Below are 17,747 nucleotides of genomic sequence, written 5' to 3'. Positions count from 1 at the left end.
GGGAGTTCTGACACAAGGCTCCTGTAAGAAGCTTAACTGACTGAACCACCCAAGTGCCCCACATTATTCTCTATTATCTAGAATCAGCAAAGCCAAACTTCTCCACTTTGGGACCCAGATGGAAAATGTCCAATGAAGCACCTTTCACTGTCCATCCCACCTAACTCCAGGATACTCAGCAAACACTCTGAAGGCAAAGGGACAAAGACTAATGAACTCTAAATCTGATTGCAACAATTCATTCAGTATCACACACAGCAAAGAATCAGAGTTTCTAATTAAATAAAGAATCATGAGTTTTGCTCCATAGCACATAGAGTTCTAAGTTCAGGAGGATATGAGAACATTACATTTTTTTTGTTCTTGCTAAAGAAATGTTCAGCCATGAATATTTAAAACCATGTCATTTTTCCTCAATTCCTTCTCTAGTAGGAGGGAAGGTGGGGTGATAAATATCTCTGTTTTTCAAATACACACAGGTTAATGATAATAGTGCTATTTGGTCTTTTCAATTGATATGAGAGGCATGCAAGAGGCATTGTGAAATTTATAATCACATCACAAATTTTCATTCTCTAAATTTAATGGAGGTTGAAGATTTCTGGAACGTAAAAATTCTAAGTCATGTGGAGCGGCAGGCATTTAGAATGCAGAGATTCATATGCTGCAATGGTCTCCCTGCCTATTGATTGACTTAGCTTGTAGATAGTGCCTATGCAGAGAGATATGCTTGTGTGGGACAAAGCATCCCAAAAAGGCATCTCCCTCGAAGGTGACTGGTTTCTGTACATGGCAGGGAATGAGTTGACATGGCCAGAAATTTTGACTGAAATTCAGATGTCTTTTAATCCACTCTTTGTAGTATAGTGTAGTACTTGGATCTCAACAGAAAACAGAGTACATTCAAGGCTATATTTGAAGAAAATTAAAAAGGGAACTATTTGAAGAGGTGTGGACAAGGAGTCAGAAGGGACAGTGAGGCACCATAGGGCTGAAACAGTGAGTGGCATTGCCATACCTATGCTTGAAGGGGAAAGGAGAGAAGGCGGAGTTACTGGGACTAGTAAGAGCTATAATGTGGAAGAGGAACCATCTGATAGGAAGAATCTGACCATCAGTAGATAGACAGGACCACAACAGCCCAGTAGAGGGGGGGTCAAAAATACTTTGATCTCACTCTCTCTCACCCTCTGACCTTCTGCCAGTACCCCCCCTCCGCCACCTCCCCAATGACTGAAGCCAACAGAAGCCCTTAATGATGGAATCCTTACAAGCCAACCTCTGCAGGTAGAGGGGAGTGTAAAGAAGGATAGAAATGGTTTGGAGGTGCCAATGGAAGAGAACTTTTCATGGCCAGCTGTGAGGCAGGGAAAAGTACAAAACCATTTTTTTCCTCATTTTTTTTCTACGTTGTAATAGTTATATGATTAATTCACCCTTATTGATGAAAAAGGTACTATCATATCCTTGTCTCAGATCCTATTCAATATGGCAGTTGGAAGGGTAAGCTCAGTTCTCTCAAAGAGCTGAATTCTCTCAAATGGGAGGATGTTTCACTTTTAAGCCAAAGCAAGATCCCTAAGGGTTGATATATTCGATAGTCTTCTGTGTAAGTTGGATTTTTAAGGGGCCCAGTAAATGGCACTCGTGTTCCTTGCTCAGTGTAGATATGGGAATTGGACAGATAAAGATTATTTAAGTCACCTTTAGTATTGTTAAGGCTGACACTAGAAGACAAAGTTTAGTAGGAAGGCCAAATGGGTTTCTAAAGAGAGCTGCACAATATACTCACCCACTCATAGGCAAGGCAGGAAAGTTGCAGGTCTTGCCCACAGGAGCAGGGTCTTTCCTGCTAAACTCTTGAGCAGGTGAAAATACGTGCTTTGTGCAAATGGGCAGACCCCAAATGAGGAGAAATGGGGGCTGAAGTGCCTTCCTTAGTTTCTTCTCCTCAATTCAGAGGGTATGTCTGTCCTCATCCCCCACTGGGATGAGTTCCAACAACATTTAAAACATATAAAAACAGACAAATCAGACTTAGCTGTGATTCATCCTCCCATTAGCCCCTTTCAGATAGTAGGAACCCATGGGTGATCTATGGGAGAAGGGATACTGTTGTCTCCCAAGGAATGTATTGATGTCCATACCCAACTTCTGAGAACCCTTGTTGGAGCTGTTGACATTGATTCACCCAACTTCTTGGGGGACACCAGGTCTGTGTCTCCCTGCTGCCCCCAGAGCTTCTGTACCCCTGCACTGTGGGGGACAGAGGAAGAGGATTAGGCTCCATCCCTGCTCTGTCCTCCAGGTGGCAGGAGCACCATCTGGACTGTTCTATGCCTGGGGCAGCCTCAGGCCAAGCTAAAGATAACATTGTGTCCATGCACAGAAACACACTGTTCTTTGCTAGGTTCCCAGGAAACCAAATCACAGAGAAGGCCAACAGTGTTGTTGGACTGTGGATAGCTCACATTTTGGTTATGAAGAACAAATATGAGGCCCCAGGACTTCCTTCCAGCCAGGGCTCAAGAGCCCCCTCTTAGGTCCCCTCTGATCTTTTGCTAACCAGGTATTTTCAAGCCCTGTTTACTGAGTACAGAAGTTCTTGAGTATAACTGAAGTATCCAGTGTTGACAGCTGCTCTAGTGGCTATGGAGAAAGAATCAAGGAGTTGCAAAGAGCTTCCTGCCCTGGCCCCACTGACTCTCTCTCCTCCCATGTATCCTCCCTCCCCCATACGCCCATCCTAGGACAGTGGGGCAAAATGCAACATAGGCCACCTTCTCACCTGACGGTTAGAAACCAGAGCTACCTATGCAATTGCCTACTTGATATTTCTTCCAAGATGTCTCAAAGGCACACCTCCATCCCGAGCCTCTTCCCTCTCTCTGTGAAGGCACCCCGGCACCCCTGCTCAGCCAGTCATGCAGGCCAGAAACCTAGGAGTCAGTCCTGCTATCTCAGCCTACATCTGAGTCACTGCAGACACATGTCACTGGTGTCCCCATTCATGTCCTGAGCCCCATTTCAGTTATCTACTTTAAAGTCTTTTAATTGCCTCCTCTTGCTCCTGGGACAGAATCAAAGACTCTAAAAGGGCTCACTAGACTTTAATCTTGCTCCTGCAGCATCTCCAGCCTCCTGTCCAGCTGCAGTGCCCTTGGCCTCTCTCTGTAGTCCAGGCTCCCAGGTGCAATTCCTCCTCCCATTGAAGGGCCAGTGCATGTGTGCTTTCTCTGCTTGTAACACTCTCTCTGCTGCTCTGTGCAAGTTTTTTTTTTTTTTTAAGATTTTTAATTTGTTTATTCATGAGAGACACACACAGAGAGAGAGAGAGAGAGAGAGAGAGAGAGAAGGAGAGAGAAGCAGAGACACAGGCAGAGAGAGAAGCAGGCTCCATGCAGGGAGCCCAATGTGGGACTTGATCCTGGGACTCCAGGATCACGCCCCGGGCCGAAGGCAGGCGCTCAACTGCTGAGCCACCCAGGCATCCCATCTGTGCAAGTTTAAGGCTGATTCTTCAGATTTCACCTAGTAGGCAACTTTCTCAGGGGACTTTTTGCAACTTTCTGGAATAAACTGAATCTCCCCCATTACATTGTTTCTCAGCATGAATAAAGCAGTTTAAAGCAGTTGCCCCTTTAAAGCAGTTGCCATAGTCTCATTTTGACACTCATTTGTGGATTATTTTATTAATGCCTGTCTCCTCAACTAAAATGTATCCTCGGGATCCCTGGGTGGCGCAGCGGTTTGGCACCTGCCTTTGGCCCAGGGCGCGATCCTGGAGACCCGGGATCGAATCCCACATCGGGCTCCCGGTGCATGGAGCCTGCTTCTCCCTCTGCCTGTGTCTCTGCCTCTCTCTCTCTCTGTGACTATCATAAATAAATAATAAATTAAAAAAAATAAATAAAATAAAATAAAATGTATCCTCATGTGGGCAAGGACCACCTCTATTTATGGTGACAGTGAACTACATTCACAGTGCCCAGCATAAAGATTAGGAAGTTGTCAAAAGCTGTTTGTTGAATGAATTGCAAGGTTATCCAACATCCCCTGGAGCAGGGCATGGTCCATGTGTTGTTATTTCCATTCTGGGCTGTCCTCCAGCTCAGCCTGGCTCCTCAACTAATCCATCTTCTTCTGTGGAAGTCCTATCCTTCCACTTGGCTCTGTGTTGCCCATGGAGGGGGACACCACTAGGGTGGGCTCCTAAGAGGACTCCACTAAGACCCCACTGACTTGCCCACAGATATTTCATTGACTGAACTACTTTAACTACTTTAAGAAATTTCCTGCCCCCAAGCTGCCAGGGCCACCATCCTTTTGGGGAATTTGATGGAGCTAACTAGGGCTTTCCTGGCTCTTTCTCTGCTTCAGGCAGAATGTAGACTGGGTCCTGTGATGAGAATCAGAAATGCTTGGCTTGCTCTCTCTCTCTCTCTCTCTCTCTCTCTCTCTCTCTAACTCTTCAACCAACTCTACTGCTAAGACATTTTTTTGTGTCAGGTGAAACACAGACCAAAGCTTCTGCTTAGGAGCTGGCTGTGAGTAACCAAGGTCAGCATGACAGAGTGGTCCCTGTGGCAGCACACCAAGCCCATAGAACTGAGGGGACCTGCTCTGATGCACACTATTTTGTAGAAAGGTACCTATTTGTAAGCCTTTCAGAGTACATAGTCTCCCATAGCGTGTGCCTATCCATAGCATGTGTTTGTGTGCACGCGCACGTGTTTGTGTGTGTGTGTGTGTGTGTGTGTGTGTGTGTGTGTGTATAGGGGACCTGAGGAAGGGTTGGCACCCGTCTTCCAGAGGCAGCCTTTTTCACCTCTTCAGCTGTCTGAGGTCTTTGTAAGAGATCCTGGGCTAGTTAGGGACCATCTTCCCTGGGGCAACCGTGAGAATGTATCTTGCAGACCTCCATCTATAGGAAGCAAAACTGACCCTCCACTGCTGTGATCTAAGGCCCATCTCCTGTTTGCACTAAGGTCACTCTTTCTTTAGGCTAGTCCCAGCCAATAACTGTGCACAGTAGGGATACCAAGACAGGTCTGTGCCTGGGTGACATAGGGCTCCTCTGACAGCTGATTTTCACTCAGGGACCCCCTGCCCACCTGGAAAAACCTTTGTAGTAGACTGCAGGACAATCTAGGATGCGTCCATCCAACCTTCTTTCCCTCTTTGCTCTATTCGGGACAGTCTTGCATGGCTGCTCCCAGCCACACCAGCTCCCTACACGTGGTCTCTCACAGGCATTTTCCTTTTTCCATCTTGGCATGTTTTTCTTTCTTTTTTCTTTCTTTCTTTCTTTCTTTCTTTCTTTCTTTCTTTCTTTCTTCTTCTTTCTTTCTTTCTTTCTTTCTTTCTTTCTTTCTTTCTTCCTTCCTTTCTCTCTTTCTTGTTATTTAAATTCAATTTGCTATCATATAGTACATCATTATTTTCTGATGTAGTTTTCAATAATTTGTCAGTTGCGTATAACGCCCCGTGCTCATCACATTACACGCTCTTTTTTTTTTTTTTTTACAAAGATTTTATTTATTTATTCATGAGAGAGAGAGAGAGAGAGGCAGCGACACAGGCAGAGGGAGAAGCAGGCTCCATGCAGGGAGCCCCACGTTTGACTCGATCTCGGGTCTCCAGGATCAGGCCCTGGGCTGAAGGCGGCGCTAAACCGCTAAGCCACCCAGGCTACCCTCACACGCTCTTCTTAATGCCCATTTTAGTATCCACTTCTTGGAGAACCCAAAGTAACACCCGTCTCCTCTGGAAGAGCAGCCCACTGAGTTACAGCAAAGTCTTCCAACCATATTTTTCTAGGCTTTATAGACTTTGAGATAAGAAAGGATGAGAAAAACATTAAAAACAACTTATATGTAGTACATAGAGATATAGGTGGACACCACACAGTGTAGCTTTTAAGTAAACTAGACAACGGCTTGGTTCTAAAAATGCTCTTGTAAAGGAATGAAACAATAGAATGTGCTGAGCTCCATAGGCAGTCCTTGGTTTAACTGACTTTCTCATTGACTTCGAGAAGCATTGTAATAGTGATATGTCTGTCAGTGGCCACAGCAAGGTCAAAGTTTTGCACATAGAGGCCAGGGCCACCTCAGCATTTAATTCTAGGTTCTGGATACTCTTGATCTTGTGGATCTTCTCCTTCATAAGCACAGGCACCGAAAGGGAATATTTCATATTCCAAATGGAGGGGAGGAAACTAGTGGAAAGAGTGAACAAAGCATCTCTTCTGAAGGGGATTTGTCAAGGCTGTGTGCTGTGGATGAGGAGGATAAAGTTAATGGCTCCACCAACCATTGGAAGATTGGGGTCATTGACATGTGTATGATATTTATTGTCATTTTATATTCATACATGTACATATAAATTAAGTGCCCTTAATCAGGGAAGTGATTGATCTGTGATTCTAATCAGAAAGTGTTTACTCAGGGCAGCCTAGATGGCTCAGTGGTTTAGTGCTGTCTTCAGCCCAGGGCCTGATGCTGGAGACCTGGGATTGAGTCCCACATTGGGCTCCCTGCATGGAGCCTGCTTCTCCCTCCTCCTGTGTCTCTGCCTCTCTCTGTGTCTCTCATGAATAAATAAATAAAATCTTTTTTTTTAAGTGTTTACTATTAAAAGTAACTACAGCATTTATTGAATCCTTACATTGCCATGCATTACGTAAAGCATTTGACATCTGCTGTCATTTAATTTTCAATTTACAGAAGAGGAAATTAGTGGCGGGTAGGATTCTGCACACTAAAGACATAACTTTATCCCCTCAGACTGGTTTCTAACTAGATTTATTTTCAATCATTGAATCAATAACCAGATCAACTGATCAAGCGTTCTAAGAAGCAAAACCACATGGGACACTTCTGGAACAATCAAGGCAGGCAGAGTTTAACAAGTTGCCCTGCATTACCCAACTAGTAATGGCAAAAGCAAGGTTCAAACTCACAATTGTTAAACTCCGAAGATTTCTGTTCCTTGGAACAATAATAATGAGCACATAACAATAGAATTTAATGCTTGAGAAACAAATAACAACAACAAATTTTATGATTCAAGAGATACTTGGGGTAATTCAATACCAGAAATTACTGTGGATTTGAACTTGAGTTCTAGTCCAGTTGTCCAATGACCTTGACAAACAGCTTTCTCTGGGGGGGAGAAAAGATCCTATCTTCTTAAAAGTACAAAAGGACACCGATATGGAAAAAGCACTTCCTTCTCTCAAAAGCAGTAGGAGGAAAATAACAAAGAAAATGAGATAGCTCTATCAATATGATATACAATGTAATTGTCTCAAGCCGATACCACTTCAGCATACTCATGGGTATAGGAAACCTATCATCATGGCTGAGTTTTGTTTTCCTTACTTCCTTATGGCCATAGAAATTCCAAGTTGCAAAATGAACTAACTTTAAAAAAAAAAATCTTTACTTCTTTGAAAATTATTCACTCTTTTCCGCCTGTTTTCTCCCAGAGAAATATTTTTGAACAGTGTTTGCTACTCCTATTTATAGCTTTCCAGTTTTGGCAGGTATGGGAAAGTTTATAAGTGGTTTGTTTTCTTTGCTATATCCAGTGTTGATTCAAGTCGCTTTAGCCACTGAAACAATTGGAAGCACTTTCAAGGAAGGTTGAAATCTGTTGATGACTGATAACATTGTGGAATCTAGACCATCTCAATCAAGATTGGGGGGGTGGGCAGTTCAGGTCAGTTAGAAAATCTTAGAAGTGCCATGGTTTGAATAATTATCTTTACTTCTCTTTCGGTGATTGTTCTGGAGGAAATTTTCCCCTTGATATAGGTAGGAAGAATGTCTCCTGAACATTTTCCAGTTGTTGGCTACCCTGGGTTGGACTCTTCGTTTGACCGCTAGATAAGAATGCATGTGGCAGGCACTCCATATCTGAGCTCTGCCCTGCAAGGGACCTTCCTTAGGAACCTATGTCTAACATTTGGGTTTTAACCAAGTTTCACATGCTGACCAGAAGCAAACATTAGTGGTTCTTTTGTTTAGGAGAGATGCCTGGAATTTCTGGGTTTTGTTTCATAAATGATTGAACTAAATAAATACATTTGAAAGCCAGTAGAATTATAGGCATCTTCCCGTCCCATCTGGCATGTTTTTATGGGTGGTATGGTTGTGTTTTTTTTTTTTTTTTTTTCTGGATCTTTCCACCTTTGCCTCCCTATAATTTGTGGGCCTTGAGAAAAGTCATGGTTTGCCCTGTAAATGTAGAGGGAGAGCTTGTTTGGGGTCATCTCACTTATTCTTGTCGCCTGGTTCTTGTCTGCGGTGCTATAGGGAGGGGGCCAAAGCAATAAAGAACCTCAGCACAAGGAGATGGATTTCCAACTTCAAAAACATCAGACAAAACTGCAGTGTTCCTGAGATTAAGTGACTCCTGGAAAGTCAACCTCACTGGGGACAGGAGCAGAATGAGGGGGCTGCCTGCCTGTCATCTGATCCAGGAGCAGTTTGGAGAAAATAAAACCATCATAGCTCATAAAAACTCCTAGGAGAACATGAGGCCCTTGAATAACTCTTATCCTTCCAACTGAGGCTGCAGGAAGGCAACTTCCTCACACACACCTGGCAGGCCGGGGACAGTCCCCAGTTTTCCTTGAGTAAGGGACTTTCTCCAAGGTCACTTAGTGAGGCGTCAATTCTAGAAAGAGATCTGAGGCAGCTCCTTACCCACAACCCACCCCCTAACTCCATTGGCAGATCAGGTCTTCCTCTTTGGTCATCACTGTGATTCACACCCCTCTCTTTTTAAAATATGCTAAATATCTTAACAGTCTTTTTAACATTTTTTATTATGAAAAATTCAAATATCTATGAAGGAAAAAAATAATATACCAAACTCCATATGGCATCACCCAGATTCAGCAATCACCAAGAGTTTTACCACAAAAGTTGTTCCACGTCTCCCCTATCTTTCTCTACTGAAGTATTTTATTTTTAAATTTATTTTTAAATTTTATTTATTTATTCATTAGTGACAGAGAAGGAGAGAGAGAGAATGAGAGAGAGAGAGAGAAGCAGGCTCCACGTAGGGAGCCCAATGTGGGACTCGATCCCAGATCTCCAGGATCACGCCCTGGGTGGTAGGCAGGTGCTAAACCGCTGAGCCATCCAGGGATCCCCTATTTTTTAAAATTTTAAAAAGAGTTTATTTATTTATTCATGAGAGACCCAGTGAGAGAGGCAGAGACATAGGCAGAGGAAGAAGCAGGCTTCCTGTGGGGAGCCCAATGTGGGACTCGATCTCAGGATCCTAGGATCATGGCCTGAGCTGAAGTCAGACACTCAACCACAGGGTCACCTGGGTGTCCCTCTACTGAAGTATTTTAGAGTGAATTCCAACCCTCAGCAATACTTCCTCTAATACTTCTTACACAGCTCCAAGCACTGTAGATATTTTCATGAGCAGCCATGAAATTTTCCCACTCATGAAATCCCTTCTATCGTACACGACGCATTTACATCTCACAGTTCTCAGTTGCCCCAGAGGAGTCTATTTACAGCTGATTTGACTGAACAAGGATCCTACCAGGGGCCTCTCATTGTGTTATGTATCTTCCATCTGTCTTTATCTTTTACTTCCCTGCCACAAACTTTTTGGAGGAACCACCAACTTAATTGTCTAGATGTTTATTATTTTCCCACGATCACATGTATTATTTGAGGACTGAGAGTTATGAAACCTTTCCCACCAAAACTCTATGGCAGCCAATAAAGAGCATGAAGTTTCTGGATTGAAAATATTAGTAATGTATAGGTTGTATGTGGGTGATGATGATATACCCCCCAAAGAAGAATTTCCATAGATGTTAAAATACTTTAGTAAGAGTGGTTATCATATAAACCAGTTGCTGTGGTTTAGGTATAATTCCTTTCTAGAGACACAAAGTAAAATAGCAGGATAAGAACTCATTTTTTAAGGCACTAGGTTGAAACTGGAAGGGTATAAACACCAATAAAAGTGTCTGGGCTGTGTTAGGAGACACAGTCCACGGTTGCCTTTTGTTCTTCCCTAGGCAAATCCCTCATCCCTGTTATTTCCATCACTGAATTTTAAAATCAGCTTTATTGAGGTAACATACAAAAATGGTGAAGTGCATATATTTAAAGTGTACAATTTTATACTTTTTGAAGTATGAATATACTTATGAAAACCATCACCATGATTAATATAATGATTATATAATTCAATTCTAAGTTTCCTTGTGCCCCATCATAATTCCTCCCTCCTGCCCCTACTCACACCTCCTGCCTACCCCAGACAACCACTGATCTGCTTTCTGTCACTATAGATTAGTTTGTATTTTCCAGAAATATGTATAAATGGAATCATACCATATGTACTCTTTCTTGTCTGGCTTCTTTCATTGAACATAATTATTTTGCAATTCATAAGTGTTGTCCAGCATATCAATAGCTCATTCTTTTTATTGCCGAGTAATAATCCATTGTATTTCATCCTGATTAACCATGGTAAAGATTTAGAAGGAGTCTCCTTAACTGGATCACTTCTGAGTGTTTAATGGCTTCAGTACTTCTGATGACACACTGGCTTGTCTTTTCTTTCTTTTTTTTTTTTTTTAAGATTTTATTTATTTATTCATGAGAGACACAGAGAGAGAGAGAGAGAGAGAGAGAGAGAGAGAGGCAGAGACTCAGGCAGAGGGAGAAGCAGGCTCCATGCAGGGAGCCCGACGTGGGCCCGGAACCTCAGGATCGTGCCCTGGGCCAAAGGCAGGCGCCAAACCGCTGAGCCACCCAGGGATCCCCCACACTGGCTTTTCCAACCTAGCTAGAGAGTAAATCCTTGCATTACCATTACATTCTTGAACTTCTCTGATCCCAGTTTGGTTGTGTAGGGGTCTGGAATGTCACTCTGCTCTCCCAGTTTTATATGTACGTGAGTATGCAGGTGGTGGCAGTGGTTGGCATGGATGGGGTTGGGGTAAGAGTAACATTGATTTAATAAATCATAGTGACATGGATTTTCACTGAAAGGTAACACCAAAATCCCTTTACCCACAAATCTTATGAATACTGTTGTGAGTTATGGAATAATTGAAGGATCCTATTTCTTCAGCTACTGTAATATATATAAATCCCTTCACCTTTCCTAAGGATCAAAACAATGATCATAATGAGAATAATTTTCTTTAAGTCTTAGGATGTTGTTATTGTTTAGACTCATTATTACTTAAGAAGTATTCAGCATCTTCCAAGAGTGGTTTTAAAACACAGGTTGAGGATGTTGGTCTGATTACCATGGGACATATCCACATAGAACAGCTCCAGAAAGACAAGGTGAACCTAATCATGGTGAGAAGAGAAAGAATGAGAAGAAACAGTTTTCCATCTTGCTCCCAATCCAGATTATAGAATGCAAATGATGTCCCCACACTATCTCCCATCCCCCAACCCGATGGTGATTCAGCAAGGACAGGATGTCTTTTTGCTAGAAAAGCTTATCTTTCCCGAGAAAGCAGTTCTGATTTGCTTGGCACATACTGATGTGAACCTTCAGCCTTCTTCCTTAAAGAGTCAAAGGAGAGTGTGAGGAGGGTGTGGCAGGGGATTCAGGGTCACAATTGCCATTTTATTTCTTCCTAGAATAACATATTCTCTGCTGGTTGCCAACATGCTTATTTTTATGTAGATTTGCCCTTGGATGTAACCTTGAACAACTAAAATAGAATAACTATAAGCTACTTCAAAATGCTTGACCTTAAAAGTATATAAAAATATAAGACAAAGGCAGGAAAACGATCCAGGCCACAGCTTTGAGCAAGGAATCACTGAGCTTCTTGGGTCTAGTTAAAATATCAGCTTTGTGCATATTAGATTCCATCCTGTGTTTGATTATTTCTGCATTGAGTGCTGCCTTTATCGATTGTTAGAGTGGAATGTTCAAGAGCATTATATTACAATCTGTCTCCAAATGGCTTTTCAGAAAGAAATTTCCTGTAACTCAGAGGCAGAAATAATGCAGGGAACAAAGGGAAGAGACTAGACAGCTGAATTTCACCCAGACTTCTGCATATGGGAAAGTGATGGAGCACACCCAGAGAGAACTCGTATTGGCAGTCTTAGCAAAGAGGGCCAGTTTCAGCTCATTACTATCACATCACTAGAAACTATGGGTAATATTATATAAAGCCAAACTGATGGGGGTTATGGCTTTGACAGTCATGGTACTTTAAAGATGCCTTAGAGCCCAGAGCCTCTTGGCTCATATTGTTCCCCTTGTATATGTCTCTTCCATCCACCTCACATATTCTTGCCTAAATCTCACCTCCTCTATAAAGGCTTCCATCCTCTTTCACTGATCACCTCCTCTCTGAAAGCACTGCATTTGGTACCACTGAATGCCATCTATGTGGTTTTTTTAAATTAATAATTATTTATTTATTTATTCATGAGAGACACAGAGAGATAGAGAGAGAGGCAGAGATGCAGGCAGAGGGAGAAGCAGGCTCTATGCAGGGAGCAGGATATGGGACTCGATCCCAGGTCTCCAGGATCAGGCCCTGGCCTGAAGGCGGCGTTAAACCGCTGAGCCACCCGGACTGCCCTATGTGTTATTTTTTTAGGTTACATAAGCATTGGTTTTATTTTACAATTAGACTTTAACCCAGTTATGTCTTACACATTGTGTATCCTCCAAAGGAAGCTATAATGCATTGTGCAGAGATGGAGTGTTCTTTTTGTGTGTTTGTGTGTGTATTTTACCCCATCCCCATTGGTTCCTTTAGTCAAAGATGTGGTTTATCAAAGTTAGTAATATTTGGGTCGTGTATACCAGAAACTCCAACTCAACTCAGCTTAAATAATAAAAAGAGTTTATTGGCTCAATATAACTAAAAAATCTTGTAGATCAGGTTTCAAGGGAGGTTCAATCAAGTGGCTCAAGAATGTAAAAATGACCTGATTTTCTGTATCTCTGCTTTACCATTCTTGTGGTTGGCTTTATCTCATGATTCTTTTGATAGAAGGATGGCTGCTCACTACTCCTGGAACAACGTGTGCATCTTGTTCACTCCAGAAGAGAGCATCTAGCTTAAATCATATGTTCACTCCCAGTGGTGCCCATAGAAATGAGTATCAATATACAGGTTAGCTTGGCCTAGCTTCCCTGGGGTGATAAAGATCCCCAAGCCAAAACTGGGAAAGTCAGATTGGGACATAGGAACTTGGGAGGCAACTAACAATTGCTGTAAAACATCAACAAGCTTTATCAACCTCCCACAATCTGCTGATATTGCATCTCATGTAAAAGGGATCTATTCTCTGCCTCTGAGGTATTTTTATTCTAGAGAAAATAAAAGGAACCAATCAATAACTTTGTTATTATCTGGCCTCCACAGAATTTGGCAAATTCTTAGGTTGCCCCTTCACTAACAAGATTTTCCAGGGACTGTAGTTCCCTTTTATTCGCTGCTTGTCACCACGCTTTTCTCTTCAAAAAGGGGAAAAGAGGGAAAAGAAGAAAGAAGGGAAGAAGAGAGCGAGAAAGAGAGAAGGGAGAGAGGAAGGGAAAGTGGGAGGGAGGGAAGGGAAGAAACACATTTTATAGGCAAACACAGAAACCCTCCTGGGCTCTGGTTCACTCAAGCTGGAGGACTCCCACACCTGGGCAGTCAATACAGTACTAAGAATGGAAAATAAAGAGCTGTCATCATTTACCATCTTATCTACAGTTGCTAGTTGAGCCAGATGAATATCAGGTATTTTTGAATGAGAGATTGGGTTCCTAGAGGTGACACTCCCCTCAAGTATGAAGCCTATTCCTTCTTGGCCCCCATTTAAAAAACTGTACAAAGTGATGATTTCAACATCTATGTGTCTATATTCCTGACAAGACCTGGGGTTACTCCTCCTTCCTCCTGATAAGGAGGAAGCCACTGATGGGTGACAGGACTGAAGTGTACTTTCAGTTTGTGTGATCACTTAAGCAAACCCTGGTTTTCAGAGTCTGCCCCCAGAAGCTGAGAACGGGAGGGGAGGCGCACAAGGAAAAAGATGATTACTGATTTTGGAATAATCATCTTGCCATCAAAGAAGTCTATCTTTGATTTGAATCAGTGTGGGAGGTGGTAGCAGGCAGAGAAGCAGATACATCTCTTCAAGGGAGTCTGTGTGGAAGAAAGAAATGTCACCACATCCTTTGGCATAACAACAATTATTTCTAAGTATAAACTCCAGACTTTGAAACAGTACAAATTGTCTTCACTTTGCACATCCTTAATATCTGAAAATATAATTTCCCAAACATCAAAGAGAGAGAGAGAGGAAAGGGAATGGAGTGAGAAATCTTCTCTCTGACAAAAAGAAATCTGTGGGGGTCATTTAACTAACAAACGCGCCTTGGCCTTGTAAGATAGTTCAATTCTCCCCAAACCTTTGTGGACCCATCTACTTTGTAAACAGAGGTAGAGGGAAGATTCAACGTTCGGCTGCTTGTTGAAGCTTGAATAAAAATGTGCACTGCTTGCTTCATCTGCCCTAGGAGAAGTCTTCAGCACGAACCAAAACACAGTTTTCTTTAGTGTCTTATGCAAATTACTGTGTTGAAAGAGATCTGGAAGATAGGAAGAGTTCTTGCTTTTTGGAAAGAACCAGATCAGATGAAAGAGGCACAGACTTTACTAAAACCAGAAATGATGTTTGGAGACACACGGTTCCATCTTCTCCAAGACCTGTCTTGACAGGAAGAAGCTGCTGTCTGGTACTGGCGTTCCAGTATGGGTTGGGAGGTTGCATCCACTGGTCTTCAAGCCCCTGTCAGTCTTGGGGTCCGTGTTCCCTGGGTGGGCCAGACAGAAATGAAGAATGACACAATACTTGCATTCAACTGGTGTGTTCCTCTTGCCAAGTGTGCCTTCTGAGCTCTGACTTGTCCCTGCACACGTCCCACATTCTCAACATTGCCTGCTACCTACTTTTCTCCATATCAGAACAGCTGGGAAAGGAGCACTCTACAATCACAAAATTAGAAAAGTCATTTATATCTAATGTTCAGACAAGATAAGCTGAGGGTCTCTGCGGGTAGCACATTTCTAAAAGATTAAGAACGAGCTGTTGCTGTCTGGAAAAGTGGGGCGTGGTAGAGGCTTAGTAGGTGGCCCTGATGTATTTTAAATTCTTAAAGGAAGGTTCATGGATATATTGGACTATAACAGGCTGGAATCAAGGGCTACATTCTCTTTGCAAGATAGTTTCCACAGCTATAGTACAATAGGAATAATGTCAACCTTCTCCTTCCTGCAATACTAGGCTTGACTCTGGATACCAAATGTTAGTGGAATCCATGGAGAACTTTGGAAGAGGTTTTAACAAGATCTTGTTGGAAGAGACCAACAAATCTGATTGAGACATTGGAAAATAAGGTAAGAAAAATGCTGACATAAAGGCCTTGGACTTACTTAACTCACGGAAAAACAAAGGTCGTTCTGAATTGCTGATAGCTGGCATTTCTAAGCCTTCACATGAAACATGCAGTTTAGGTGGAAAGAACGTATGAATGTCAAGGAGCTTGTTGAAATGGGAGAGATTTCCAATGTGACTGAGGATTGGTCTTTCTGACCTGGGGTAATTAGTGAAAAGTTTTGCCTGATGGCAGCAGCAGAAAGACCCCTTAAAGCCGCCTTCTCCCCAGTTCAAATTGTTTTTCTTTTCACAGAACTCCTGTTTCTAAAAATCCTGTGAATCACTTCCACTTGCTAAATGATTATATATTCACCCTGTTTTTTTTCTACAATAGTCTCCTTTTATGCTTTTTGTCTTGCTATTATTAATAGCTTCCCCATTCCATGTCTAAATATTCCATTTGAAGAATAAGGTATATGGGTGTCCTAGCATGGTTTGATTTGGGAAGTAGATATGGAGTTCCATAAACTCTTACAAAGTAGCTCAAAAGACTCTGCTGTGGGGAAAACAGGCCCAGGCTGATGCTCTTTTAACCTGAAAATGTATGATTGTGTGACACTCCTGACATTATCCAAAACACCAATTACACGTCCTCTGAGAGCGGCATGGACATCCACCCACATGTTTCTTCAACCTCATTTGGAACTGAAAGCTTGTACTTGCAGCTATGTGTCTTAGAGGAGAGACAACCTCATTCCACCATCAAAGCTGGGAACTTCAGAGTTTTCAGATGTTCAGGACTCAAGGCCCTCACTCGTCCCCTATATTCCACCCACCTCTGGGAATGTAGGATTATAGAAAGGGAATCAACATGAGATCTCTGACATGAATATTGATTTCATCCATTCAGCTAATACTTACGGAGTACCTATGTGTACCAGGCACTGTCCTAGGTACTGGGGAAATAGGAGTGAAGGAAAGACACTAAACCCCATCTTCTTGGGAATTAGTTTCATAGGGAGACAGACAGCAAACCCAACAAGTGCACAGATAAATGATGTGTAGTGTAGCTTCTAAAGTATTATAAAAAGTTGTGAAAGAATGTAGGTCTTGAATAAAGTCCCCAGAATGAGAAAAGTAGGAGAGCCCATTCTCCAATCCTGCCCTTGGATTGAAGGCAGCACCATGCCTGCCCTGAAGGGTTACGAGATGCATGCTTCTTCCCTTAAATATAAATAAAACAAGTAAGTGCTTGTTGCACAAACCAAAGGATTATCACTACATCCCACCATGTTAGGGAGCCCAGCTCCCCAAACGCAAGAGTACTAGTTGTGGTGGTTCCCTGAGCTGTCAGAAGGAGTGGCCCCTGCATCAAGTCGAAGGAAAGGCTGTTCCTGCCCAGGGATTCTATGTTTTCCAAAATAAAAGCAAGGCCAAGGAGAAATAATTGGTTTGGGGATTTGAGTTTATTATCGTCTCTGCTCTCATGCACTGATTTCATCTTCAAGCCTCCCTTCCCCCATTTTGGTCCTTGGGGGGTCAGTCAGAGTGTGCAGTGTTAGCTGGAGGAGGCCTTGGGTTTTGTTTTTGATTTTGTTTTGTTTTGAGATCATGGAAGAATTTTGGAAAGGAAGAATGATCAAAAATAAACTTTGAAGAATTATACCATGACTGTGTTTGTAAAATTTTCCACAAATGAGCTATAAAATGATCTAGAGTTGTTATCTGTACCCCAAACAAAACTGTAGCATTTTATGCAGATTTTTTTTCATAAAAATGGTTGTAGGTACACAGATATTTCTTCATAAATACTTACTGAACTGAATGGAACTATCTAATGTGTTCTGAAAACAAATATTGTAGTAGATTGAGCTCTTTGCTCTGGATGCGTTCCAAGAGTTGTTGTCACTGAAGGTTTAAATATATAAAGATCATACAATAGACTCTATTTTCATGGAAGTAGACTGCACTCTAATTAATACACCAGAAGCTGAATCACTCTGTTTTTTCAGGCACATAGAAAGGAAGTGCCATCTCTCCTCAGTTATGACACAGCGCCAGTGAATGCATAGTTACTTCTTTTTCTAAAAGGAGCAAGGAAAGAAACAGAAGTGACAGCTAAAACTGCCGAGACCTCAGAGAGAATTCACACAAGGAAGAAGTGACCCAGGGGAGGGACCTGTGTTGGCCAGCCTCATGGGATCTAGCAGCTTCTGACTTTCTCCTTCCTTCCCATACCAGAGGACGGGAGCCCTCACGGTGATGCAGGAATTCTAGCAAATATACCTGGATGGCCTCTCTCTCTCACTCTCCTCATTGCCTATTTCAGACTTCCTAGCC

General features: G+C 42.4%; 1 protein-coding gene across 2 annotated transcripts in view; it reads left to right on the top strand.

Annotated features, from left to right (window-relative positions):
• The window catches only part of LIFR (LIF receptor subunit alpha), a 238,596-nt gene that overhangs the window by 73,452 nt on the left and 147,397 nt on the right, over positions 1 to 17,747 (top strand). For both annotated transcript variants that reach the window (XM_041748764.1, XM_041748761.1), the window contains exon 4: positions 15,315 to 15,427. The gene's annotated coding sequence lies outside the window, so the exon portion shown is untranslated. The remainder of the gene's footprint in view (positions 1 to 15,314; positions 15,428 to 17,747) is intronic.

This window comes from Vulpes lagopus, chromosome 3 (genome assembly GCF_018345385.1).
Source record: "Vulpes lagopus strain Blue_001 chromosome 3, ASM1834538v1, whole genome shotgun sequence".
Taxonomy (NCBI): Eukaryota; Metazoa; Chordata; class Mammalia; order Carnivora; family Canidae; genus Vulpes; species Vulpes lagopus.
Note: the sequence above shows the minus strand (reverse complement) of the source record. Positions and strands in the feature narration are given on the sequence as shown.